This window comes from Rhodnius prolixus, unplaced genomic scaffold (assembly GCF_049639745.1).
Source record: "Rhodnius prolixus isolate KJV_2025 unplaced genomic scaffold, Rpr scaffold_1, whole genome shotgun sequence".
NCBI classification, from domain to species: Eukaryota; Metazoa; Arthropoda; class Insecta; order Hemiptera; family Reduviidae; genus Rhodnius; species Rhodnius prolixus.
In genome coordinates this window covers 24,923,776-24,940,130 of record NW_027411581.1, presented here as the reverse complement: position 1 = coordinate 24,940,130, position 16,355 = coordinate 24,923,776, and the positions used below count along the sequence as shown (strand labels likewise).

At 32.9% G+C, this 16,355-nt stretch overlaps 2 protein-coding genes across 6 annotated transcripts in view; one reads left to right on the top strand and one right to left on the bottom strand.

The window, feature by feature from the left end:
- Rsph3 (Radial spoke head protein 3) overlaps positions 1-14,336 on the top strand; it is an 81,072-nt gene extending 66,736 nt beyond the window's left edge. For all 5 annotated transcript variants that reach the window (XM_074135434.1, XM_074135425.1, XM_074135420.1 and 2 more), the window contains one exon: positions 14,176-14,336. The gene's annotated coding sequence lies outside the window, so the exon portion shown is untranslated. The remainder of the gene's footprint in view (positions 1-14,175) is intronic.
- Positions 1-16,355, bottom strand: part of LOC141458068 (U3 small nucleolar ribonucleoprotein protein IMP4) — a 91,438-nt gene that overhangs the window by 51,711 nt on the left and 23,372 nt on the right. The window lies entirely within an intron of this gene.

Here is a 16,355-nt window from a genome sequence, read left to right as displayed (position 1 = left end):
CCGTAAATTCGTCTATGATGAGGTATTTTCTCTAAAAAGCAAGTGTTGTAAAAATTATTTTATTCAATGATCCTCTCTCTATTTCTAAATCAGGGAATCAGGTGGTTTGTACGAATGGGATGCCGGAATCGCGGATTTAATTACGAAAATTAAATATCAATGTATCTGTACAAGGAATAGCTTGATATTTTATAATAGAGAAAGTATTGATGTAGAAATGGGAAACAAAAGTAGAAACACGAGACAAGCATAACACTGGGAACGCCTGGTGTTTGCCTTGCTGGCACCCTAGTAATGTAAATGGAGTAGTAATGCTCAATTAAGATATTTTCCTAGTGGGCAGACACAACCATATACTGGCAAGATTGGTTGTGGAGGGTAACGGTGAGGTTTGATGGATGAATAGAGATGGATAAATGTAAACCTAAGGGAGGGGAACTATGGTTTTAGTAACAGTAGAGGGGCGGCTATAAAGCGCATCCAGACAGCTGAGTTTTGGGAAGGAAGACAGGTGCCATGGTGTTTGCACAGAAGGGCCAGAAAGTGCACAGCTTCACTTGGTACTTGAACGTCACTATACTCTCTGATCGGCTTCGCCACTATTGACCATACGATAAAAATCTCTTCATCAAGCTGGCATTAAGAGTATTGTCGCTTTTCACCATTACTTCCGTCAAATGGAGGCTTTCTAGTCAAGTGCAGTCACGTGACAACATACGAATCCCCTCCTTATCATACTATGGCTCCATATCACACATTACATTTAGATAACATATCACACATTACATTTAGATAAGCATCTTTGCAATCGAAAATATATATGTTTAAATGACCTTTGTCTATTATCTAGCTAAAAAAGTATTTTTATGACAATAAACCACAAATAGCAAAGCTTGCTGAATGAAACTGTATTTTCCGCTATATTTATGGCTTGCCTATAAATAATTTATAGAAATAAAATTATCGATCCCATCAATTGAACAATCGAACGGAAAAAAATGTTTTATTCTTAACTAAATTTCTACTGCTATTTAAGTATTTCTAATTTCAGCACTGTGAAAAAGAGATTATCCGAGTATTTTGAATTGAATAAATTCAAAATTAATGTTTCCGAAGATTGCTTTTTTAAATTATTTTGATTGAAATAACTATAACCTCTCTCTCTTAAATTACAGCCCTGAAAAAAAAATTAAATATTCTTGTTTCTGACGTAGACTTAAAAATATTTTTTTCTGCAACCATGCAGGAATGTCTCATTACTCAATTAAAATCAGCTGTGTAATACCCAACTTTACCTCACTAGTGGGGAAAAATTACCATTAGTGTCACTTTCCTCCCAAGTGAGTGAAACAACTTTATTGTGCTTCCTTGATATAAGAAGTTTTGTTATTAAATATTTTCTGTAAAACTTTAATAAGCTTATTTAAATTTATTTTATCTAAATAATTAACAAATGAATATTAAAAAAATAAAATAAAAATTGAAAGGAATATAGAAATAAAAATCATATTTTAATAAATAATTAGATATTTTTAATTATAACAGTTAAAAAGGTTATAGTGTTATCTTATAGAAATTTAAAATGGATTCTAGTGATTCCTGTTTAGTTTTTTTTTTTTTTTAGTTAATAACCCTAATGGTTGCAGAAAAAATATAATATTCAACTCGAGTGTAAAGTATTTTCCTCGCACTCGGCAATCAGCATTTGCACTCGCCACGCTTCGCTCGCTCGTGCGTGCAAACCCTGCCTCGTGTGAGGAAAAGTACTACTTTCCACACTTGTTAAATAAATAACTATTCCTTGACCCTCAAGAAAATCATATTGCTATCATAATAATAAATACACATGTTCTCGGCACATTACATATTATTGTCTTAACTGTGTATTTATTTCACATATTTTATGGCAATTTCTTAACTTTCTATAAGCAATTAATGTAGATCATTTACATAATTTAAGTAAGAAGTCTAAACATAAATTATTGTCAGCAAAGTTAATTTATATCTTATATTTAATAGCGCAAAAAAAGGGAAGCTATTTCATAGAGTTGTATGGCTCTTCTAAATGACAAAAGAAAATTAATATGTCTAAACAAAAAATTCAAAGCACAAAAATTTCGGTTTAGCGATTGACTTCGGTTTAGGTTTTTCGTTTTCAAAATTGACTCCTTTTTTCCAAAATCCTACTTACTTTATTTGCAATATTTTTCTTCTTCTTTTTTTTTTTAATCAATTTTTAAAGAGTTCTGGATAAGTTTTGGTTGAGTTTCATGGTGTCAAATTCATGATGTTGTCATTTTCCTTTTCTGCTACAATTTCAACTGCAACACCATGAGCAGCGATAATATTGAGTCGATTATCGGCTGCCTTGTTTCAATGATAATTCCACAATTGCGCGATTGTTTAATTGAAACAAGGCCAGAGTTAATAATCTAATTGAAATTGCCGAGAGAAAATTATTATACGAGAGGCATTTAATTGGTTAATTTCACGAACACTCGCAAGATTAAAGCAAGATAAATTATCTAATAAATTGTTAATGTCTACCCAGTCGATACTTTTCAGATTAGGTTTTTTTTTTTTTAGTAAATAAACAATTACGATTAAATATTCAGTAAACTAATTCATAAATTACTGCTGGTATGATAGGAATAACCTAACATTGGTATCTGCTGCTTTAGTAGTACAGTGGAGTCTCGGTTATCCGTCATGACCGGGACCGGACATGTGACGGATAGTCGAATTGACGGATAATGGAAAAAAACAGGAAAATTTCCAGATTCTTTTGTTTAACGTGTATAAAACTTTGTATTAACTGGTATACATATTTTATACGTTTATTCGCTTAAGCCTTAAACGTCAGGTATCTTTCATTATTCAATTCATTCTATTGTGTATTAAAATTAATGAATACAATGTCTGCGGCATCTAATCGGTTTTGTGGGCGGTTTTGTTTCTGGTTGATCTTTTTAGGAAAAAACCCACAAACTATCGAATGAAGGACACGAGTATGTACCTAAAAGACAAAGGAAAAAATCTCAAAATATTCACACTCTGCGTTGAATGTATTTGCTTTTATGTACCGTATCAAATGGGGTAAACCCCCAGATTTTTTTTTAAGACAAAAGTACTCTTTTTTTTAAGGCTAAAGGACTCCTTTTTTTAAGGCTAAAGGACTCTTTTTTTAAGACAAAAGTACTCTTTTTTTAAGGCTAAAGGACTCTTTTTTTAAGGCTAAAGGACTCTTTTTTTAAGGCTAAAGGACTCTTTTTTAAGGCTAAAGGACTCTTTTTTTTAAGGCTAAAGGACTCTTTAAAATTTCTGTACACTTAAAATAAATTTTTAAAAAGTTTTCTTTTTAAAATAATTTTTTGGGTTTTGTTTCAATTTTTAAATACTGAGGACAATTGTGACGGTTAATTGGAATAGACGGATAAAAGGGTGACAGATAACCGAGACTCCACTGTATTACTATGAGGCGGTATATTGTCGTTGAAATACGCACCTGATTGGTTGAAGTAATTGAAATAGTGCAGATTTAATTGCTAGTGAGCATTTAAGTGAAAATTATAAAGTACCTGATTTGTTGAAAGTATTGAAATTGAGCAAATTAATTGGCGGTTGGGTTTTTGAATGAAATTTTAACAATTCATACTCTCACAACCATCAAATTATATAACTCATTTCATATTAATATTATAGTTTCAAAACTGATTTCAGCTAAAGTTGCTTAAACAATCCCTACTCATACGAATTAAGTTAATCTTTATTTGTATATCACATTTAATTTAAAGTAGAATACAATCTATTTGAACAATTAAAAAGTGTATAGAAAACTTTAAGATATATTTGAATATGAATGAGTGTTATAGGTAGATTAATTTCAATAGAGTGTTGTTCGTACAATACGATTTAGTTATACAATAGATTAGAAGAAGGGGTGATAGATGTCTCTGTATGAGGGCATGTAACTCTGAGGATGAGGTTGCCAAGCGATCTTCCTCTGTGTTGCGATGAAGTGGCCCTCTACTTTAGTTAAATGACAGTTTTGCGGCGGGTGCAGCAGGGGTTGCATTGCTCGGCTGCACTACCCCTTCCACCTTTTAATACAATGTTACACGCCCCACTACACATCATCAAGTACCACTTTTTATCTCCCTGTTTTCCCTATCCTTTTACACATATACACAAGACTGTAAGTGTGTGTGTGTGTGTGTGTGTCTTTAGTAGTAAAGTGCGTCGATTAAAAATGCTGAATTAATGTTTCCAAACAAAGAAAATTAATAAACTTCCAACTTTTAGCAATCCAAAAAATAGCAAGAATTTTCTTAAAATCTAAATAATCTAAAAATTGGTACACCCTCAGATATTAATGTATGCTACAATTATTACAAACTCTGAAGAAACCCAATTGGACAAATACGAGTATGTTGTTTGTTCGTGCATGATGTGACCCGTGTTTGTTACAAATTGATACGTTTATACATACAGGGTGATCCATTTAAAACGCACCAATCGCTAATAACTTTTTAGGAAAGCGGAATTTCGAAAAAACCAACGATGTAAACTATATGTTTTTTTTTTTTTTTTGACTAGTTTTCAAATTTACCTCCCTCGATGCTGTATCTTCATTTTTCACGGAGTTACGGCCAAAAACCCAATTGGGGTTTCATAAGGACCACTGGTTTTGACAATGATTATGAAAACTACATAAAAAACTATGAAAAATGACGTTAACCCCGTTTCGATCTCCCTAATATTAGTCGAGATATTTAAGATCAAAGTTACAATTTTATCTATTCGTGAACGGTTTTCGATATTAATTTTCCACCAGAAATACACGTTTTGGGAGGTCTTCTGAATGCAGAAAATGTTATTTGTGACGCAAAGTAAAAAAAATAATAATAATTGAAGATTTTAAAACATGTAGTGTAATGGTTGTGGGTGAATCCGGATAAATTTGTTTTATCATCAAATAAAAGCAATCATCACATCATTTTAATGCACCCAGTATGCAAGACTTCTTGACCTATGATTACGGTAAGAATATCTTGCCAGGGATGGGCGGGTGTTCGTCTAGTGGTCAAGAGCGTGGCTTTGTAAGTGGGAGATCCCCAGTTCGAATCCCGCGTATGCAGTCATTCTTATTACTTAAAAAACCATAATACTTTTTTAAATGAGAGGTAGTCATACGCGGGATTCGAACTGGGGATTCGAACAAAAATTGTTCTTGTTCTTTGGCTTGTTGTTGCTTGTTTCGTAAACAATGGAGCACCTAAACGCAGGTCATTCGATTTGGAATTTCATATAGATTATAGATGTACCTTTTGGAAGTCTCAAAGTTGTAAATGCAATGAAAGAGGCGTTAGCCCTATTTATGTAAGGCCCCCTCTTAAACATTTATTGCTAGTAACCTGTAAATCTTATTCTGATTTTGATAAAATTTGGCAGGATGATGGCGTTAGGGTTCCCCTACGTAACATTAAAGTGCCGACCTGTTCTTATCAATCAAAATTGAATTTTTTCAGACTACGAAGTTGTTACACTTCAATTTTTTTTCTTTACTTTTTATGGATTTTCCTCGAACAATAGTAATTCTGTAATTCTGGTCTTGATTCAAAGGAGTACCAACAGATAGTTGGTTGAAGGACTGGCATATCATGGTGAGAAGAAGGGATGCTATTCAAACAGCAGTCCAATTCCTCCCCTTAGATGAAGCCGTAAGTAGAGGACTTGGCCAGGGGAGCGCGCAACATCTTGTACATCCAGTACTGGGGCCCTCGGTTCTGGTTGCCTCCACAACCCTGTCTGATCAAGTGGTTGGGGGAGTGCATTGCAAGGTGGCCTCCAGCTGCACATTGCAGCCACCCACCACAATCCCGGATATAATTTAATCTCAATTTAGCGTAGCGCCCCAGCCGCAAGTGTATAACCCCGCCTCTTCACACTTCCCACCCTAGTATGCATCATTTCTCAATCGCTTTATTAAATTCAAATTAAAAGTGGTATTTTTTTTTTTTTTTAATATTCAGACCATCTAGTTAGACATAATAATACTTTAACTCGCTATTGTGTTCAGTTCTGTAGCAGTTGCATTAGCTAAATTATTTTACTCTGCTTCATAGTCAGTTTCATCAAGTTTTATTTATTTACTATTTAACCAAACTAAAAAAGTGGATCAGTTACTGGCATGTATCTGCTTTGCACAGATAGGTAAAATGTATTATTTATAGCCCAAACAGAAAGTGAATATACAGAAATATTTATATACATAGAGGAGAAGGTGGTAATATGGGACGGGGTTGGAATTTGGGACACCCCAGTTTTTGTGAAACCAGTAGTGCAGCGTTTTCCAAAGTGTAGGTCGCGACCCGGCACCGGGTCGCAGAAAAATTCAGCTGGGTCGTGGCAAAAATTGTAAAAACACAAAAAATTTATAACATTTTGCTCTAAATTTAATATTTTTCGAAACTTTTTCAAGTACTGCAGGTGGCAACCCTTTACTACCGTTTCCTACCGGACCGTTTAAATTCGGATGCTCTGATTGGCTGATTTCGATTCGTCATTCAGTGCCTTCTCCGGTACATGCGCCGTAAACTCACGTGTATCAATTAACATCATTAAGTCCTAATTTGAAATTACTATGTGATGAAAAACAACATCATCCTTCGCACTAAGGTCAAAATATGTAAAACAAAATTTACTTTATTTACTTTAAGTTTTAAATGAAGATAATGGATTGCCTTTAATTACTTATGTTTTTGTTATATAATTATTTTGCAATTTTTGTGTATGAAATAAACAAACAAATAACCTGAATTTTGATTTTTATTAGAAAATAAAATTTGTTTTGTAAATAAATGTTTTTTTTAAAAGGTGGGTCGCGAAAAAATTTAAAATCTCTTACCGGGCCGCGGTCAAAAAAGTTTGGAAAATGCTGCAGTAGTGCTAACTGTTAGTTTTTGGTGCCTTACTACTCTTTGGGGTAGGCTTTGTCTGCTGCAGAAGGCAGCGCCGTCAATCGAGTGGCAGCTTTGTCCAAGAGAGGACTGTGTTGATTTTGTCAGCGCTGAAAAGTTTTCTTAAGGTTGATTTTCCTCTGCTTTTGGTTAATACCGAGGAAAGTTTGAATAATTTCCCTTAGACATTAAAAATGTAGAAAGTAGAGTTTTAAATGCCAGTATTATGTATTTCAAATATGAATGTATATTGGAAAAAAAAATGAGGTTATATTGTACGCGGTGTATGGTGGTATTATGGGACAGCGTTGTCCCATATAACAACCTCGTTAATCGTCTGCCGAATAAGTGTGAAAAGTGGTACTGAGGACGAAACTTATAATTTTTTTTTTTTCTACAGGGTACTATAAAGGGCCTAAAAAGATCATTTCAAAGATTTCTTGAAATTTCTCTAAGAAAACTGATTACACCCTAATTTTTATCCTTAATGTACGATAATTGTGTAAAATGTAGTTTTGTGGCATATTTAAGGCTTATTTTTACAATTCACGGAGAAACGAGAACATTAACTATAATTATTATGTGTTTCCCATATTACGACCACACTTTCTGAAAACCCAATATGGTACCACGACAGACTTTTTCAGTGTAACTCCAGACTCCTTGCTATAATCCACTCAGGACTCCAAATTTACAAAGACAAATAATGTATGTCTATGATTTTACTTCAAAGTAGATTTTAAATTCAATTCAAAATATGCAAGGTAAAAAAAGGCTGTCCCATATTACCCACCTTCTCCACTAATAATGGAAGAAGTTCTGACAAAACTAAAGAAACGAATTAACTTGCAAAAGAACTTGCCATTTTCCTTCTACATTCTTTAATCATTAAATACTGTTAAAAGGAATTTTAGAGTGATAAAAAAATGTTTATACAAATTAAATTTAAGATTTAGAACTTATACCTAAGCTTAGACCGATTATTCTTAAGATAAGGAAAATAATTTTAGGTTGAGACACTACATTTATGATTGATGTAGACGTAATAACATGACATCTATTCCGAATCTGTATTTTTATTGTTTTTTCGTACAACATACAAGTTTTTGAAGGGTCTATTTTTTTATCCATTCGTAGAGCAAAGTAAATTTTGGAGGAGAAGAGAAAATTGATCAGCATCGCCTATTTACTAGCAAGAAATGGGGCTACCGTTTCTACCAGTAATTTTCAAAAAGCTGCCGGCCTTCTTGTAACCGAACGTTAAGTAGAATGGACCTCACGCTTCCACTTGTAGAATTAACCTGTCACCTTATTTGTCGCAAAAACACTTTTATTCCATTTACACTATTATTTGTCTCGGAGAAGGGGCCATGCTCTAAGCTTTCCATAGCTCCTCTGAATTCATATAACTTCCCAAAAACAAAATCAACAACAATGCTGATTCTAGAACAGATATATAAATCCGGTCTTAGATCTAAAATTTACAGATGTCCAAACAAATCGGATAATTTAAAGGGAATAAATCTAAGCTCTGCTAACGTTAACAGTAACCTGATTGATTTCCTTAAGAACAAGTGCTTACACCAAAACCTGCTGGAATGTTCTGTTTTAACAGTTTTAGTTTGAAAATTATAGAGAGTGTTAAGTCAACAAATCAACAAATTATTATTTAACCATTAGTTTAGCTAATAAAACTTGCTTTATTGTTATATTCCATGCAAAGTATGCGAAAATTTGCTGGTATATATTTTGTATTAGTTCGACCGAAATAAGCAACGTTGATAAGTGTTTGGCATTAAGTCAAGGGCGTGGCAAAGACCTTCTTGTTTTGCGACTGGTCGTTTAGCAACCAACACAAAATTAGATATGTATCTTTTTTTCTTTTTGAATTAATTTGCCAGGGGTGTTTGTTGCAACAGGCTTAAGTATGGTCTGTGACCATTGACTTTTACAATTAATGTGAACATTTATATTTAATAAAATTAATTCCCCCCCACGCAATTATTTGAAGGTTAATTTGAGGTCATTAATCGGAGGCTAAGTTTGAAAAGAGTAAATAAATATTTTCTGTTTGTGAGTTGGTTTTTAAACTATTTCATGCAAGAAAGTTTCAATACATATTCATGTTTATCTCTTTTAGCAATCTACTGCGACTACTACTTTAATCCTGTTCTACGTATTTTCCCGTTAATATAAAAGTGATTAAGATTTAAACATAGTAAATTAGGAAAGAGTTCCTTGCTAATATCCACAAACAACTTTAGTTTTTTATTTATTTAAACGCCAACTTAATTCTTCAAGAAATTTGTGGGATCAAAGTTTAAGACAATTAAATTTAGCATCCATCAGTAGCAAAAGCATGAATTTATATTATTATTGTTTTATCAGATTAAATTTTTTTAAATTGTATGACTCTAATTTTTTGTTTGTAAATTCTCTTAAGAAAGAGAGTAACAGTGTTTGGCATGATGGTTATATAACATCTGAAGTTAAATCCTCTAAGATTTGCTTGTAAACTTAAAATTTCTAAAAATTATAATATTTGTACAATAAAATAAATAGTATAGCTACTTTAATTTTCAATATTTTCAATGTAGACAGAAGGATTTTTTTTTTTCACTATGGAATTTATCCCTGACACTTCACTTCTTTTTGTTATTGTCCGAAAAAAAACCATTAAACAATGTTAATCAGAAGGAGATCTAGCTTAGGTCGCATGGTACCACTACCGAGTTAATTAAAAATTAAATGAAAAATTTTGTAATATTTCATCATAAAATTATTCTAAAATTAAAACTGTCCGGTAGGACAGTTGTATAAGGGTTGATCGTCAAAAACTGCACGAAAAAGCGTAACGTTGAAAAACACCCAACTTTGACAATTTTTTTCTATTTTTCTATAAAAGATAAAATGTTCTTCTTGTTGTTGTTGTTGTTGTTACCTTTTTTGTAAACTACGTAGCGCCTAAACGCGTGAACCGATTTTCATGAATGAGGTGTCATTCGATTCGGAATGTTATGTAGATGTGCCTTTTGGGGGTCTCGACGCTGTACACCGAATGGGAGAGGTGTTAGCCCCCTTTATGTAAGGCCCCCTTCAAAATTATTATTACTAATTACTCTGTAAATCTTAGCCCGATTTTGATAAAATTTGGTAGGATGATGGGGTTAGGGCTTCCCTACGTAACATTAAAGCGACGATCTGCTCTTACACTAGTTAAGGGGAAGTATAGCAATCGTTTCAAATTATCGACAAGTGAACCGATTTTCATGAATGAAGTGTCATTCGAATCGAAATTTTGTACAGATTTGCACTTTAAAAGTCTCGACGCTATGCCTCATATGGAGGGGAGTTTGCCTATAAGATTGGTTTTAAGGTATATAAAGATCAATCATAATGATCGTAACTAATGATTGTAAATAGTGATCATCTTTAAAGAATCATGCAAAAACCTAGTGAATTAAACATGCCAAAAAATTTTTTTTCGAATTTTTAAACGAATTGCAGTTACACACCAGCGTTGCAGCTCTCCGAGTCTGATTGCAGTTAAAATGATGGTTTAGTTTTTTTGACCATTGTTAACAGACTTTTCTTTGAGAAATTGAGCAGCAGGGCGCCACGGTAGACGAGCGGTTAGAGGCGAGATCTGCGAAGCTAATATGCATTGTCGTAATGGGTTCGATTCACGGTCTTAGGCCTTGGATTTTATTTAATGGTTAATAGATAATTTATAGTAAAGTACGTTTGCTAGTCGCCTCTGTCCACGACACCTCATTTGGTAGTTGGACGTTAAGCCCCGCCTGAAAAAATAGGCGATTACTTTACTTTACTATTGAGAGCGGTAAATACAATTTTTGTAGAAAAATTCCTCTTTTTATACCGTCGTTTCGACAAAGTTATTGCCTTCTTTAGGGTAATATAAATTTGTAGAGTTATATAATCAAATATATTATCAGCAGTTATGATTTAAGAAAGGGTGTGCAGAAAAATTTCGAATAAGGCTTAAAGTCTCTTCTAGATATTTTACCGCGATGTTAGAAATAGCAGCGCAAAAACTTAGTTCTGTTTTTTTTTGGGGGGGGGGCATTGATCTTAATTATGTATAGAATTTTTCTGTTCGAGATTTCTGTACGAGAGAAGGCTTTTAATCCGGGCAACAGTTTTAATCAATAATAATTTTTTACTGAAAAAGAGTGTTTATGTAATTATGAGTTTAGTAATCTTAATGGATTAAAGCCGATGCTATTCCAGTATTAAGAATTTGAGAATTTTACGTAGGATCAGTTTAACTGTAAAGTAACGCCAAACAAGCCTTAGGCATGCCACATTTCCTGACATACAATGTTTAGTTTGAAAGTTTAAAATAAAGACAAAAATAAACTTGCGTGTTTGGAATAAATTATCAAAGAAGTTTAATTTGGGGATCCCAGATTTGCTGGAAATAGAAACTATTTATCAAGTTGTAGCTTCCTTAGTGTTTTTAGCTGCCTCTAGTTTGTTAACTGGGAAATTTTTACATTTTGCTCTTTCAGGATCTTGCCGGATTCATGAGAGGGATTTATTTGCATTCTATGAGTCTTTCTTTACACACAGGATTTTCCTTGTTAGAATTTTTCCCATTGCTTTCCAGTTAGTAGCATTTCAGTAATTCTATCTCTGTATTTAGTCCTATTGTTACCAAGTAATTATTTCGTACTTATTTCATGAGCACTAAAGAAAAGTGCCGTGCTTGAATAATGCCAAGATTCCCTCTGAAATTCCAATTCTTCCGTTGTGGATGTGCGGTCCACAAGTACAACATTGAATAGATTCAAGGTCTGATTTTTATTAAATATTTTTCTCTTTAACAGAGTTGAAATAAATACTTTACATTAAAAAACGTGTATTTTACTCTAAAAATATAGAGCTTTCCCTAAAGTTAAGCTCTTTTAACTCTTTGAGGCACACGATTTTAAAGTAAATAAAAAAATCTCTTTTATTATAAAAAAATGGAAATAAACATTCATTACCATTATTTTACATACGTAATCATCCCTCTCAAATAATCATTACTCTCGAAATAAGAAAAAAAAAATTAATACCATTTCAATAGTCCTTTTTTAGTATTGTATAATACCACTGTGCAACTAATGCTTTATATGATGTTCATTCAAACACAACATTTTACCAAAACAAAGCGGAACTTTGCAGATAATACAGCACTGTCCTTCAGCGCACTGTTCCTTGAAATAATGTTTAAGTTCCATGTTTTGACCCAATTTTTTATAAACAATATATGAATTAACAACAGCTGCATCTAAATAATAGAACAGTATGTGGTGCCACCATTTTTTACTATCGGTCAAGTTTATAATAAATATAAACATTTTTTCACTTATTTACGCATTTACCATTGGTGCGTAGCACTGCCAACTGAATGAAAAACTTTAAATAACGTATTAAACTCTATGACTATTAGTAACTTCAACTTTTCGAGGTGGGTTAAAATATATCCCACCATGCAGCAAAAGCTAAGCAAAAGGTGGGACAGTTTTTAACCCACCTAGCCGCAAAGAGTTAAATAGAATTAAGCTTTTTCACACAAATAATTTATCATTTTCTTAGTTATTTAAACCTTACATTAAGCCCACAATACCTATTTTTAATCAAACTAAACTTATCTCTAAAAATTAAAAAAAAAAAAATTGTAATTTTATTTTAAATAAAAATGTTCTATTTAAGATACATCTGCAAAATTTAAATAATTGCACTTATAATTGCACCATGGAGCACTGAGTCTGCTGTCTTGATCGTCTGGAATGGAAAAGCCATCCAGTGATGTCACTTCTGACATGGCCTGATATAATCGTCTTTAAGGTTGTCGCTGTGTGTGGCACCTAGTTTATTTTTGAACTAGCTTTGATTTTATATAGGTCACGAATGGTACTTTAGGCCAATATGTAAAGTAGGGTTTGAAACGTAGAATGGTTTGCATGAGTAATATTTCCCTGTAACTTTGATTGAAACCTTTATTTTTGGTCCCAGATTGGAATGTACCCAATTTTCAGCTATACAAGCTGAATCATTGTCCTGTATATCAATATCATGCCAAACTGAATGACTTTGTGTTTTTCGCCCTTTCAAAGCACTTTCATTCAAGCCTACTGAGAGAGTTTCAGTTTAGTTAATGCTCTGGATGAAGGTCTGAGATATCGTTCAACCTGAGAGTGATGCTTGGCTGAAGTAGACCAGGACACAAGCCCGACACATCTGCGTTTCCGTTGGGTGAATGTCATAAGTGAAGACTTTAAATATTAATTTTTATCATCGATTTTTTTGGCCATTAATGAATAACTTAGAGGTGTCTGTAAGTTAATCTTTGATGTAATGTTGTATTGCTTATCATGTAAAGTAAAGATTTTTGTCAGAGTAATAAGTTATGAGAGTAGAAAAGTGTACAGAACAAGGCCCAATACGCTTCCTTGTCAGCCTTGAAGAAAATTACAGTGTTGGATACCGTTTTCTTTTCTCTCAAGCACCTGTTATTGAGGAGGAATTACGAAGTAAGCAGAAGGAAAAAATTTTTTTACTTTACAAAAAAGACATGAATGTTAAGTTTTATGTAAAATGAATTTAAAAAAGTTAAATTTAATTAAAACTCGTTTTCTTTTCATTAAATTAATATAAATAACAAAAAAATAAGCGGCGCTGTGTATGTTTTTCTTGTCAAAATTTTTTCTGCCATGTTATCGGATCCATGAAGCCGTAATGAGTCTCTGGTCATTTGATTCCAGCTGCTATTCCTACTTATACAAGTCCTCATTGAACAGTTTAATAGAATAAAATCATTTTGTTGCAGATAGAACAATAACTATAAAAGGAAAGCGATTTGCACAGTAGTAGTGAGTGCAATCGATTCCCAGCGGGAATCCGAAGTTCAAATCAAACTACCTTATCTGGGATTTTTTTTTTTCTTTCTAGGAGCATATTTAAACGATTTTCTTTCTAAATATAAAGCAAATTTAAATCTTTTGTAAACTAATCTTATAATCTGAACAAAATTCTGTTTTCTCGAAAGTATCATACGTATTCAGTGTCGATTGATGAGTTTTCACTTTTAGAAGAGAATTGATCAGTTTTTTTAATCTACAATCCAGAAATTGTTCTACAATATCTTATTTTAGTTAAGTATTTATAAAAATTTGTTTTTTAAATACAACTTTTATTTCTGTTCCAGGCGATATATTTCCGGGATGACAGAGGCCTGTTGGTGTGCCTTCATTATTACATTTTCTTTCCCTTTGTTATTTCCTGTGCCTATTAGATTATAAACAAAATAAATAAATTTTATATGCATAATCACTACTTACATAAATATTTAAATAAAATCAAAATGTAGATGAATATATTTATTATACTGGTAAAATAGTTTCATAGAAAGCACACATAAATTATTTATTACTTAAATAAAATATTTAGAATTATTATAAGGTTTCTAGTAGTTTTTGAGAGCGGCCCTGATTTACAGTAGCAATTAAAACCAACCTAAATCATTAGTAACGTATAATATACGATCAGTAGACCCAAAAATAAATGTTACAGTTTCTGAAATAAACATGGAAGTCAACTTGTTAATCGTAAAACATGTTTATGTAATCTCTTTAGAGAATAAAACACAATTATCTTGAGTAGCGAATGTACATTTGTATGGAGTGAACGTCAACAAAGAAGAAAGCCGCAGTCAGTGGCCACGTGACCGGCAAACTTCCCTGCTGAGCGCTGACATATGGTTCAGCGCCCGACAGAAACAAGTGCATAGTTGTAACACCAGGGGACATCACATCTTTTGAAATCAATAAGTATTACTTAACTTATAAAATAATCCAATTCTATTGATATGATTCCCTATCATCTATGAAGTGAGTTTGTAAACATTCTCAAAAATTTAGATCAGGAGAGGTACCATTACATTAAATTCTTCCACAATGTAGTTAGTTGGAGCATCTGAAGTAAACGTACTCATACATATTCAAATATTCTTTAGCTGATAACTATTTACTAAGCATTGGCTTGATTTATGGCTCCACCTTATTTCCTTTAAGAAAAGAAATAATTATAAGCATTTAAATAGTAGAATGAGATTCTACGTTTCATAGATGATTCCAAACAGATGTTCATGCCTTATCAAAGGTAGGTCTCTATATCCACGAAAGTGCGAGAAGAAATGCAGTATTGAGACGATTAGTTACCGTATTCCTGGCGGAGTTAAATGGAGGCCCAAAAGGGATCCAAAATGATATAAGCAAGAAAGGAAACTTCTCTGTAAGTCAGGCAGCTTTAAACTAAAGCCAGCTGGGATTCAAACCAAGTTGGAGAATCAGATGATTCTGATTAGTAGGTAGATTAGTAAAATTACTAAGATTAGTAGGTATGGCTTGGATTTTTCTGGATACTTGAATCTTCAGAGATTAAGACTATTGTAAAAACTGTTGAAGTTACGATGAAGAAGTCGTATACATCGTTCTGTAGACCCAAACCTACCCTAACAATATAGAGACGGTATTAATAGAAAATGGAGGCTGTGAGCGTTGGAGAAACTGAAAGTAAGTGAAAGGCTGTTTACAGGCCAAACATTTTGTAGAAAGAATTCATCAGGACACTTCAAAGTACTTGCTGGAACTGGGGAAGAAGCATTTAAGAATTCAGATGGGGGTGATGACTGGACATGCTACTGTGGCTGGGCATCTAACATCATCAGAAAGGTGGTCAACTCTAACTGTACATGGTGTGACGATAGAATGCAAAAGAAGGTATATCATTATTTGGCACAGTGCCATTCTAAACCAGAAAGTCTGGTATAGGATACTTGGTATGCTAGTCATACGTTAAGGAGGATCTCGGTCAATTAAAGGTCAGATAAAAACCGGTAGACAGATCTGGGAACCTTGAGTTTTTTTTTTAGTTTTTTTTATTTTAATTTATTTTTGAGGGGCTTGTATACTCTGGAAGCCAGGGTCCTTCGAGTTTTGCGGCTCTTGCAACAATAATAATAATACTTTTAAAACCAAAATCCAAATAAATCCTTCAGATTGATTCTGGAGCAGATATTCCGCTAATAGTACCTGATTCTGAAATCATTTAAGGAAATTTTATAGCAAGAATAATTTAAAAGACTACAAAATTATCATTAATTCTCGAAACATCAGCATTTTTCTCTTACTTCCGCATTTAATTCACTAATCAATCAATTGGAATGTTTCAGGTTGATAGATTACGAAATTACGCTTGAATTATTAGATAAGACTAGAAAATTATAGTACATAAATCTGTATGAATTGAAGTAAATTGAATTTATAAGAAACTCAACAAACCAGTGCTTACTAAACAATAGTTCTTGATTATCTGGCTTTATCGATA